At 41.5% G+C, this 8,831-nt stretch overlaps 1 long non-coding RNA gene across 1 annotated transcript; it reads right to left on the bottom strand.

The window, feature by feature from the left end:
* Nucleotides 1-6,874: 6,874 nt before the first annotated feature.
* On the bottom strand, nucleotides 6,875-8,825 carry LOC112158014. Its single transcript, XR_002921257.2, has 3 exons — nucleotides 8,595-8,825; nucleotides 7,468-7,545; nucleotides 6,875-7,398 (listed from the first exon to the last, which is right to left on the bottom strand). It is a non-coding gene; the product is annotated as an uncharacterized LOC112158014 (long non-coding RNA).
* Nucleotides 8,826-8,831: the final 6 nt, after the last annotated feature.

Below are 8,831 nucleotides of genomic sequence, written 5' to 3'. Positions count from 1 at the left end.
AACGGCCACAGCCTGAACCTGAAGGAGCAGGAAGACGTTTGGACGTTTCTTCACATCCTGCCGATTCCTTTCTCTATCTCAGCGTTAGCTTGAAGATCTGCCCTGCACAGGTTAGGAGCAGCGGCGGACTCGTGCACCTGTCCCGCCTACTGTCACACTCTGGCACGGCGGCCGTGGGAAAAACTCACCGCCATGCTTTCATAATCTGCGTCAGCTGAGCAAAGAAATGCGGCGCCAGCTGATGCTCAGGCGCTAAATCTGAGTCCGTCAACGAGACAAATGTGCAGCTAGAGCACGAATCACAGAAGACTCAGAGAAATAACTGATCATTCTGGTCAGTGAGTGGATTTGTTCTGTTTTCTGTCGACGAGACGCTTTTCTCCTTCAGAATCTACTGGAATCATGTTAACGTTGAAACGTTACAGCAGGTTAAAGATTTCGTGTTTAAGCGTCAGCACTGATGCCTCAGGTGTTAAAGGGTTAAAAAAACATTTTTAAATGTTTTTTCTGTTTTAATATCCATCTTCAGCGTCTCGCTCGTCTTCAACTACAACTACAGCTTGATGGTTGAACTAAATGTAGTTTTTTTCCTTTACTCGTCAGATTTGATCTCAGTGTGAAAATAGAACAGAGGAACAGTGACACCTGAGCCGAGTAACGGCTGGAGGAGCGACTAGAAGTTTGGAACTCAGAAGTGAAGGTTATGGGATTCTGCTTCCACAGTAGATCGTAACTGTCCTGCTGCAGCGACAAGACTCAGAGGGACGTTGTGAAGCGGAGAACAGCCAGGCCACCAGAGGAAGGAGGATTGCTCTTGGCTCGGGTCGGAGCGACCCGGTCCAAACGCCCAGATGGACTCCAGCAGTGAGACGCTGAAGGAGTGGAGGTCAGCTGAGGACAGACGTTTCTGCTCCTGCAGCAGATCTGGACCGAAGGTTTTCCCTCCCTGGACGCTGATCTGTGAGCGCATTCACACCCGGCGGAGAGCGGCCTCTATCTGACGTGATAACTGAGGTGTCATCTCCACAGGATCCACTCACGTCTAGACAGACACACGAACACAACCGCAGAGCAGAAAAGGTGCAAAGTGGAAAACAAAGAGCCGCCCACAGAAACTCTCACATCGGTCTGCGTCGTCAAACTTTCACATTCACAGGAGCGTTCTCTCTCTCTCTGTCCGTCTGTCTCCTCAGGAAAACAAAAACGCCACAGCAGCCATAGCGACAGAGAGCAGGGGAAGACCTGGCCCCGGCCTGCAGCCCTCGCCGCCTCCTGATTGGCTGCAGCCGGCGGTGGGAGCTTTGTTGCTGTGTGGACGGCGAGGCAGACGGCGTGCTGTGAGCACAGAGCCGCCTCAGCACTTCTGTCACACTTCAGAGTGATGGTGGAGGGAAAGCTCTGCTGCAGCTTCTGATGGAGGATCGCTCTGACCTGTGGACTCCACGTCTTCTCAATGTCAACTCAAGGTCAATGTCACGAAACAGCTTCGGTGAGAGGCCCAAAAAAAGAAATTAACCAGAGAGATTAGGATTAATCCGTCATCCTCTTCACTTTGAGGTTGATGTGAAGCAGCTGGTTGGATTTGCAGAAATGACTCACCAGTTTGAAATGGTTAAATGAAGATAAATTCACTCTGAACAACCTTAGTCTGTGTTAGCGTCGGCACCATAAAACAATTACTTCAAATTCAGGCTGAGAATCAGTTACAAAATGTTACTAATTAATCACAAACCTAGAAGAGAAATAATCGGATTGTTTATATTTGCCATCTACTTATTATCTACAACATGAGATCGCACATAAACTGCATATTTACAACATTTATTTCTAATTATTGCTGTCATTCGATCACAAAAAATGAACTAATTAATCTGAAACTGGGAAAAAATCATCGCAATTAATCGCGATTATTATTTTGTTGCAATATTATTATTATTATTTGTAAATAATCACACCATGAATTCCCACACAAAACTGCATATTTAGAACACTTATTTTTTATTAATGCTGCCAATAAATTCAAACTTTTAACTAATTAACCGGGTGACAGCAGTAACAGTTTGAGATGGTGAAAAACAGACGAGTATCAAAGAATGAATCGAGCAGCTGAAGATATAAACAAGATTCTGTTGGTTAAAACGTATCAAATCAATTCAAAAGTTAATAATCGATTTCTGGTAAACTGCTGTTTTTTCTTACTCTCTTTTTCTTTTTAAATAAATGTGATCCAAACAAAAAGATCATTGGCTAACTTCTTCTAAATCAATACCTGAATACATTTCTCAGTTAAATGCCATTTATTATTATTTATAGCTTTAAATCCCTTATGAATAAGATTTAATAAATGTAATAAATATCTAGATTTGAGTGTTTCTGGTAGAAGAATATGACTGTATGGTTAGTTTCTGTATCGATTCAGTGAGAGGGGAAGACGCAGGTCTAGAGCGATGATGCTGAGAGCTGGAAGGATTTCATTCAACCATAAATAAGTTTCCTTAAATGAGCTGGAAGGCGTTAAATCAACACCAACGAGCATCTCACTCACTCCGGTCTGTTTAATAAATCCTGAGGGCTTCATCATTCGGCGCCTGCAGCCTCTGAAGGTAATCCACAGGTGAGCAGCAGCTGCTTCACCGTCTGAAAGGTCCAGAATCGCTCCAACACCTCTGTGTGTCAGCATCATCATCAGGACTTCAGGTTATCCTGGATCATCTCTTAGACCGGACAGACAGACGCTGCTTCTATGATTGATTCGAGTAAGACGGATTTCACTGACGTAACGTTCTTCTGCAGACAGCTGCTCGTCCTTCATCTGTTTACTGAACTCAAACATCTGTATTGATGTCATTTCAGGAGTTAGTCTGATTTTCTTCTCGATCTCTGCTCATCAGCTGGTCCAACAGGTGAGACAGACACCTGCTCTAGTTTAGAAAGATCCTCGTTCATCTTCCTCTGGTTCTTCTGGTGTTGGATTTGATCGTCTCCGTTTGGGTTTCTTGGTTTGTGTTAAGGCATGACGCCTCGTTTTCAGGTCATTTTCAGGTTTGGTTTCACCACATTCACACCTGGTTTTGGTTTCGGTCGTTGCAGCTCCTTGAAGTCTTCAAGTTCATTTCAGAGCTCTTTGTCTTATTTTGAAAGAGTTTTACTTCCTGCTGACTTAAACCTCAGAGTGAATTTTCCGTGTCTAGTTTTTTATCAGCCTGTTAGTGGTCACAGTTGAGCGTTTTTATGCAGCAAACTTCCTCCGCAAACACTGAAGTGAATCTGGTTTAGAAGATGATGTCTTTGGGTCACAACTTTCAGAGGCTTCTTGCACATCTACACACATTTATCAGTATTTCTGGGATGAATTTCTTCTGTTTCTTATTTTTGTCATCAAACGTTGAGACTTCACAGCTGCATTTTCACTGAGACCTTTGAGCCACATCAGGTTGTTTTCTGGAATGATCCACCAATCAAAGCGAAGACAGAGAAGGTCTTCACTTGCAGATGAACTCTGGTGTGATTCACCTCAGTGTGAATGCAGACAGACCAAAGGAGGAGGACGTTTGAGGAGGACGTTTGAGGAGGACGTTTGAGGAGGACGTTTGAGGAGGACGCTTGAGGAGGACGTTTGAGGAGGACATTGGAGGAGGACGTTTGAGGAGGACGTTTGAGGAGGAAGTTTGAGGAGGACATTGGAGGAGGAAGTTTGAGGAGGACATTGGAGGAGGACGTTTGAGGAGGACATTGGAGGAGGACATTGGAGGAGGACGTTTGTCGCATAAAAAAGCTCAACTGTGACCACAAACAGGCTGATAAAAAACTAGACACGGAAAATTCACTCTGAGGTTTAAAGAGAACCAAAGTCAGCAGGAAGCAGGAAGCAAAACTCTTTCAAAATAAGACAAAGAGCTCTGAAATAAACTTAAAGCTGCAAAACCAAAACCAGGTGTGAATGTGGTGAAAATGACCTGAAGAAGAGGCGTCTGGATTCCCGCCCTCATCCATAACCACTAAAGAACTATGTAGAGCAGGACTGTCTACTGCTCTGGATCTTAGAAGCAATTCAAACGCGGGACTCACTACTTCTTTTGTAAACGATGGATATGATGTCACCGATTTAAGAAAGTAAAAATCAAATCAATACGAACATTTCACAACGTTTATTTGTGTTCCGATGGAGAAAATGTGGATGGTTTGTTTAAAAATTACATTTAATTGGGTTTTTTATTGCAAAAATAGTTTGACTGCAATGCATTGTGGTCTGTAGTCTGATGCATGCTAGTTTTTGGCAAAGACTTCTGGGAAATTTCTGTTGCACTTGAATTTGGACCGCACTATAAGATGTGAGTAGGGAAGGAATTCAGACAGAATTCATGTGGAGGAGAATCGACTTTCCTCCAAGCTGTTGTCTTATTTTGAAAGAGTTTTACTTCCTGCTTCCTGCTGACTTTGGTTCTCTTAAACCACAGAGTGAGTTTTCAGTGTCTGGAGTTTTTTATCAGCCTGTTTGTGGTCAAAGTTTAGCTTTTTTTAAGCAGCAAGCTTCCTCCACAAACACAGAAGTGAATCTAGAATGATGTTGTTGGGTTGGGGGTCGGTCCACAAGTGTGGGCGGAGTTAAGCCGCTAGAAAAGATCTTAAAGATCACATCCAGATAACTGAGCAGCACCAGCTCATTTCTGGATAGGAAAGCTTTATAAATCCATAAACTGAGTTGATTTATGATATTTTTCTTCTAGATTTGTTTCCGTGTTTTCCCTCATCCATCAGGCGTCCATCAGGACCCCCCCGGTGTTATCAGTCCCTCCCAGCCCGTCTCCACATCAGAGTTCAGGTGGAGGATCTGCAGAAGCGGAGCTGCTCTCACAGCCCGAGGTGTGGAAAGACGAGCTGAAGGCGTTCTGACTGTGTTTCCTCTGAAGGAAGAGCAGCACAATGACTGCTGCCGCTCTGCTGCTCCCAGACCTCCAGCAGACGGAGGAGAAGACTTCCTACGACCGTCTGACTCTGTGGAGACCGCAGAGCCGCTGCTGAAAGCTCCAACATTCATCTTTGGTTCTGAAGCTTCACTAGTCCAGAGTCATTCAAACTTTTACGGAACGTTCTGAAGAGTTTTTCTGGTTTCATGTTTGTAAATGTGGAATATTAAAATACATTTCTATACTGCAGCATCTCGGACAGAAATATCAGCTGTAAAGATGTTTGTCCTGCAGCGTTTGTGTTGTGCAGATGGTCGTCTGCTGCTGAAAACGGCAGAAATCTTACTGAGATGAACTCTAAAACAAGAGTATAGATGATTTTAATGGGAAGATAATTCTTCTAACTTAGTAGATTTAAGGGTTTTGGTTCTTAATCATCTCAATAAGATATTAAGGTTTGTCACTGAGATTTTATTACCGATTATGAGTAAAAACACACTTGAAACTAGAACCTTAATAGTTACAACAGTAACATGATCTCGTATCTCGTATGGTCAAGATCAACTGAAGAGTTTTGTCTCAATTCAAGAATGTCAAGTCAATGATCATCCACAGTTTACTTTCCTTTCAAAGAACAGAAAAGTACTTTTGTTTTTAGTGTATTCGGTTGGTTTCAAGAAACAGATCCTAGAGGTTAGTATAATTCCAGATAACATTACTAGCAAAATCTTAATTTAAGAATCATTTTGAGAACATTAATCTTAGAAATTAGATTGATATTAGTCAAAATTAGATTGATATTAGTAAAAATATACTCATTTGAAGACACTTGAGGCTCCTGTGAGGCTGAATATTAATGGACTTAGTTTATAAAATGTGATGATTTTACAGGTAAACACAGAAACATTTACCTGAAACAATCAGAGATTCTTCCATCAAGCTCCTCTTCAGCTGCTGTCATTTTGAGAGTCGTCACCTTAAGGTGGAAACATTCAACACAACTCAAAAGACTGAATGGATTCTAGGAGGTTCTATCCACCTGCAGAGGGGCGGAGCAGGAGGTCACACCTGAAGGTCACGACCTCAGAAGATGTTTGGACCTCAGATTCATCTGTGAGGATTTTACAAAACAGTTTTCTGATTATCCTCTGAATTAAATCTAAATCCTTCTTTTCTGTTTCCTCCAAAGGTTCCTAAACGAAAATAAGTAAATCTAAAACTGAGATTGTATCCTTTTAGTTTACTTTTTAGGCCTTGTATGGCGTGCAGACGCTACCCGACCTTTCATTGCCTTAACTCCGCCCCTTCTGGCTCTGCAACTCTTATCAAACCGGAAAATTCATAAAAAACAATTCAAAATGGCGGTTTTCTGTTGGTTTTAGCTCCATAGCAACCATTTCTTAATTGGATCGCCTGGCAATGACGAATCGATCGGTGTTCGTTTTAGAAGAATCTGGAAAAGGAGACGTTTGGATTTCCATAGCAACACAGGTTTTTGCTAGCCACGCCCACATTCTTAATGTAGTTTAATCATATTTCATGATTTGTTCCGTGAATCAGGTTGATCCAGGGATTCCTTTTGACGGAGGACAGATTCAAATCTCTGGGAGGAGCTTTGATTTGTAGCTGCTACTAAAGATGTTTGTTTTAATCAAGTCGTGGAGGTCAAAGGTCAACAGACCTTCAGTGGTGGTTGAAGACTTAACCTGGTGGGGGTGTGTGTGAATTCATGAGGATCGCTCAAACTAAAGTCGTCTTGTCCCGCATTGAGAAAGAATGAGAACACTTATAAATTTAACACCTGCAACCTGCGTCTTCTTCTGAAAACTCAAAGCAGCAGATGCTCAATGCAGTACCGCCACCTAGTGGTCAAAGGAAGAAAATGGAACGCTCCTCAAAGACTTTTAATTCAGTAGATCTGTAATTCCTTTGAAGAAATGACGTCTGATTCCACAGCTGATCACTCTTTTACTATTAAAGGTCATTTTTCTCACCAAAGGTCATGAAATCTGTTACAGCGCCACCTGTTGGCCCATAATGTTTCAGCTACTTGAGGTCATTCATCACCTCCATTAGAACTTTAGTTTATTTTGTGTTGAGTCATCTCCACCTTCAACTGTTCCATTGAAACAACAACAGAACATATCCAGAATCTTAAATATTCACGAAAACAAACCAAAAATAAAATTAGAGGAGATTAAAGTTGTAAAGGATTCTAACAAACAAATCGAGTACATTTTCTTTTTGCTTCTTTTTGTTCTCCACGAGGTTCCAGGATCTTGAATAATATTTAAAATCTTAACCTGTTTATGTCTATGATATCTTCCTTTAACAGACACACCTGTTGGTCCGTTCAGGTGATCTGTGTGTGAAACAGTTTGAGTTAAGTCACTCTCTGAGCTTCACAGTGATTGGTCGTTCTCAGAAGAGCGGCTGGTCACATGCTCCTCCCACCTCCAGGTTCAGGTGTGTCCGAGTCTCCTGGATGTGTCTGCAGAGGAGGCGGAGCTTCAGGTCTGGGGGTCTTTATCCTGATGGATTTGTCTGCTCTGGTTCTCACCTGAACGGGATGTTTTCTGGAGTTGAGTCTCCTGGGAGAACAGGGGACAGGAGGAGGTTCGGTTCCTGAAAGGCTTTTCTGTGGAGGAAAACCTGCTTCTAATATAGATCAATCAAAGGATAATCAGTCATGAAATTGATTGGAAATTATACATACTTATACTTATACTCTGAATCATAAAAAAACACAATGAAACTATTAAATAACTAGAAAACTTGAATACCTGTGATGATGCTAAAAAAAAGCTTTTTGCTGAAAATGGTGACACTATTTACTTTAACTGCTGCAGGAATTTTCTGAAAATGGAAAAACTATTTGAAAAATGTTAAATTTGCTAAAAGACTGTAAATTTCATAAAAGAACTGTGAAAGAGCGCTGAAGTTGACCTGAAGAAATTCTAGTAACATTTCTTAAAAATCCCTGATCCATGCCAATTTAGCAAAACTATTTAGTGTTTCTTAAAGCTAAACTCCAAATTAGCCCAAAAATTCCTCAGTAAACTAAATTAGTTAAAAGTGTTACCTTGTTGCTAAAATAAAAGTTAAACTCTAAATTAGCCTTAAAAAAAACAGTAAATAGCAAAGCAGCCAAAAAAAGCTAGCTCGTTGCTTAAATACTAGCTAACACCAAATATAGCCTAAAATTCCTCAGTAAACTAAATTTGTCAAACACTTTAGCATGTTGCTTAAATAAAAGCTAAAGTCTAAATTAGCCTAATAAAACTTGTAAATTACAAACTAGCCAAAAACGTTGTTAGCATGTTGCTCAAATATTAGGTAAACTCGTTTTTTTTAAATAATTACTATAAACGATGAAAACATAGAATATATTTAAAGGTTTGTTGCTAACCTACTTAACATTTTGAATGCTTATTGAGCAATCACACAATTAATCTGTCAGGAGGCGTGGCCTCTGATCCGGGACCAGGAACCGCTCTCTGACCCGTCTTTGAGGAGGTCTTGGTTCCAATCGGACTGAGCTCCAGTTCACTCTGAGTTTCCTTAGTCTGAATAGACTCCGCACTCAGAGTGGAACAACTGGACCAACCAGGCCACCGTAGCAGTGCATTATGGGATGTAAACAGAGTAAACATTAGTGTTCAAGCTGTGAGTGATTCAAATACAAACCCGACATCCGCAGCGTGTCTGAGTGGACGTCTGCTGCAGCAGGAAACTCGTCCACGTGGGTTCGAGGATGTGATTACAGCTCCAAGATACGACAGATGAGCGTGAAGACAAAAAGGACAAAAGAGGAAAGTTTATATCTCACATGTTAGCTTAGCTTTATGGGACATTCCCTCAGAGGCCACGCCCACCTCCACTTTGGTGGAGGAAGCAGAAGTCCAAACATCTGAAAATGTTTTC

The sequence above is a fragment of the Oryzias melastigma genome, linkage group LG24 (genome assembly GCF_002922805.2).
Source record: "Oryzias melastigma strain HK-1 linkage group LG24, ASM292280v2, whole genome shotgun sequence".
NCBI classification, from domain to species: Eukaryota; Metazoa; Chordata; class Actinopteri; order Beloniformes; family Adrianichthyidae; genus Oryzias; species Oryzias melastigma.
Note: the sequence above shows the minus strand (reverse complement) of the source record. Positions and strands in the feature narration are given on the sequence as shown.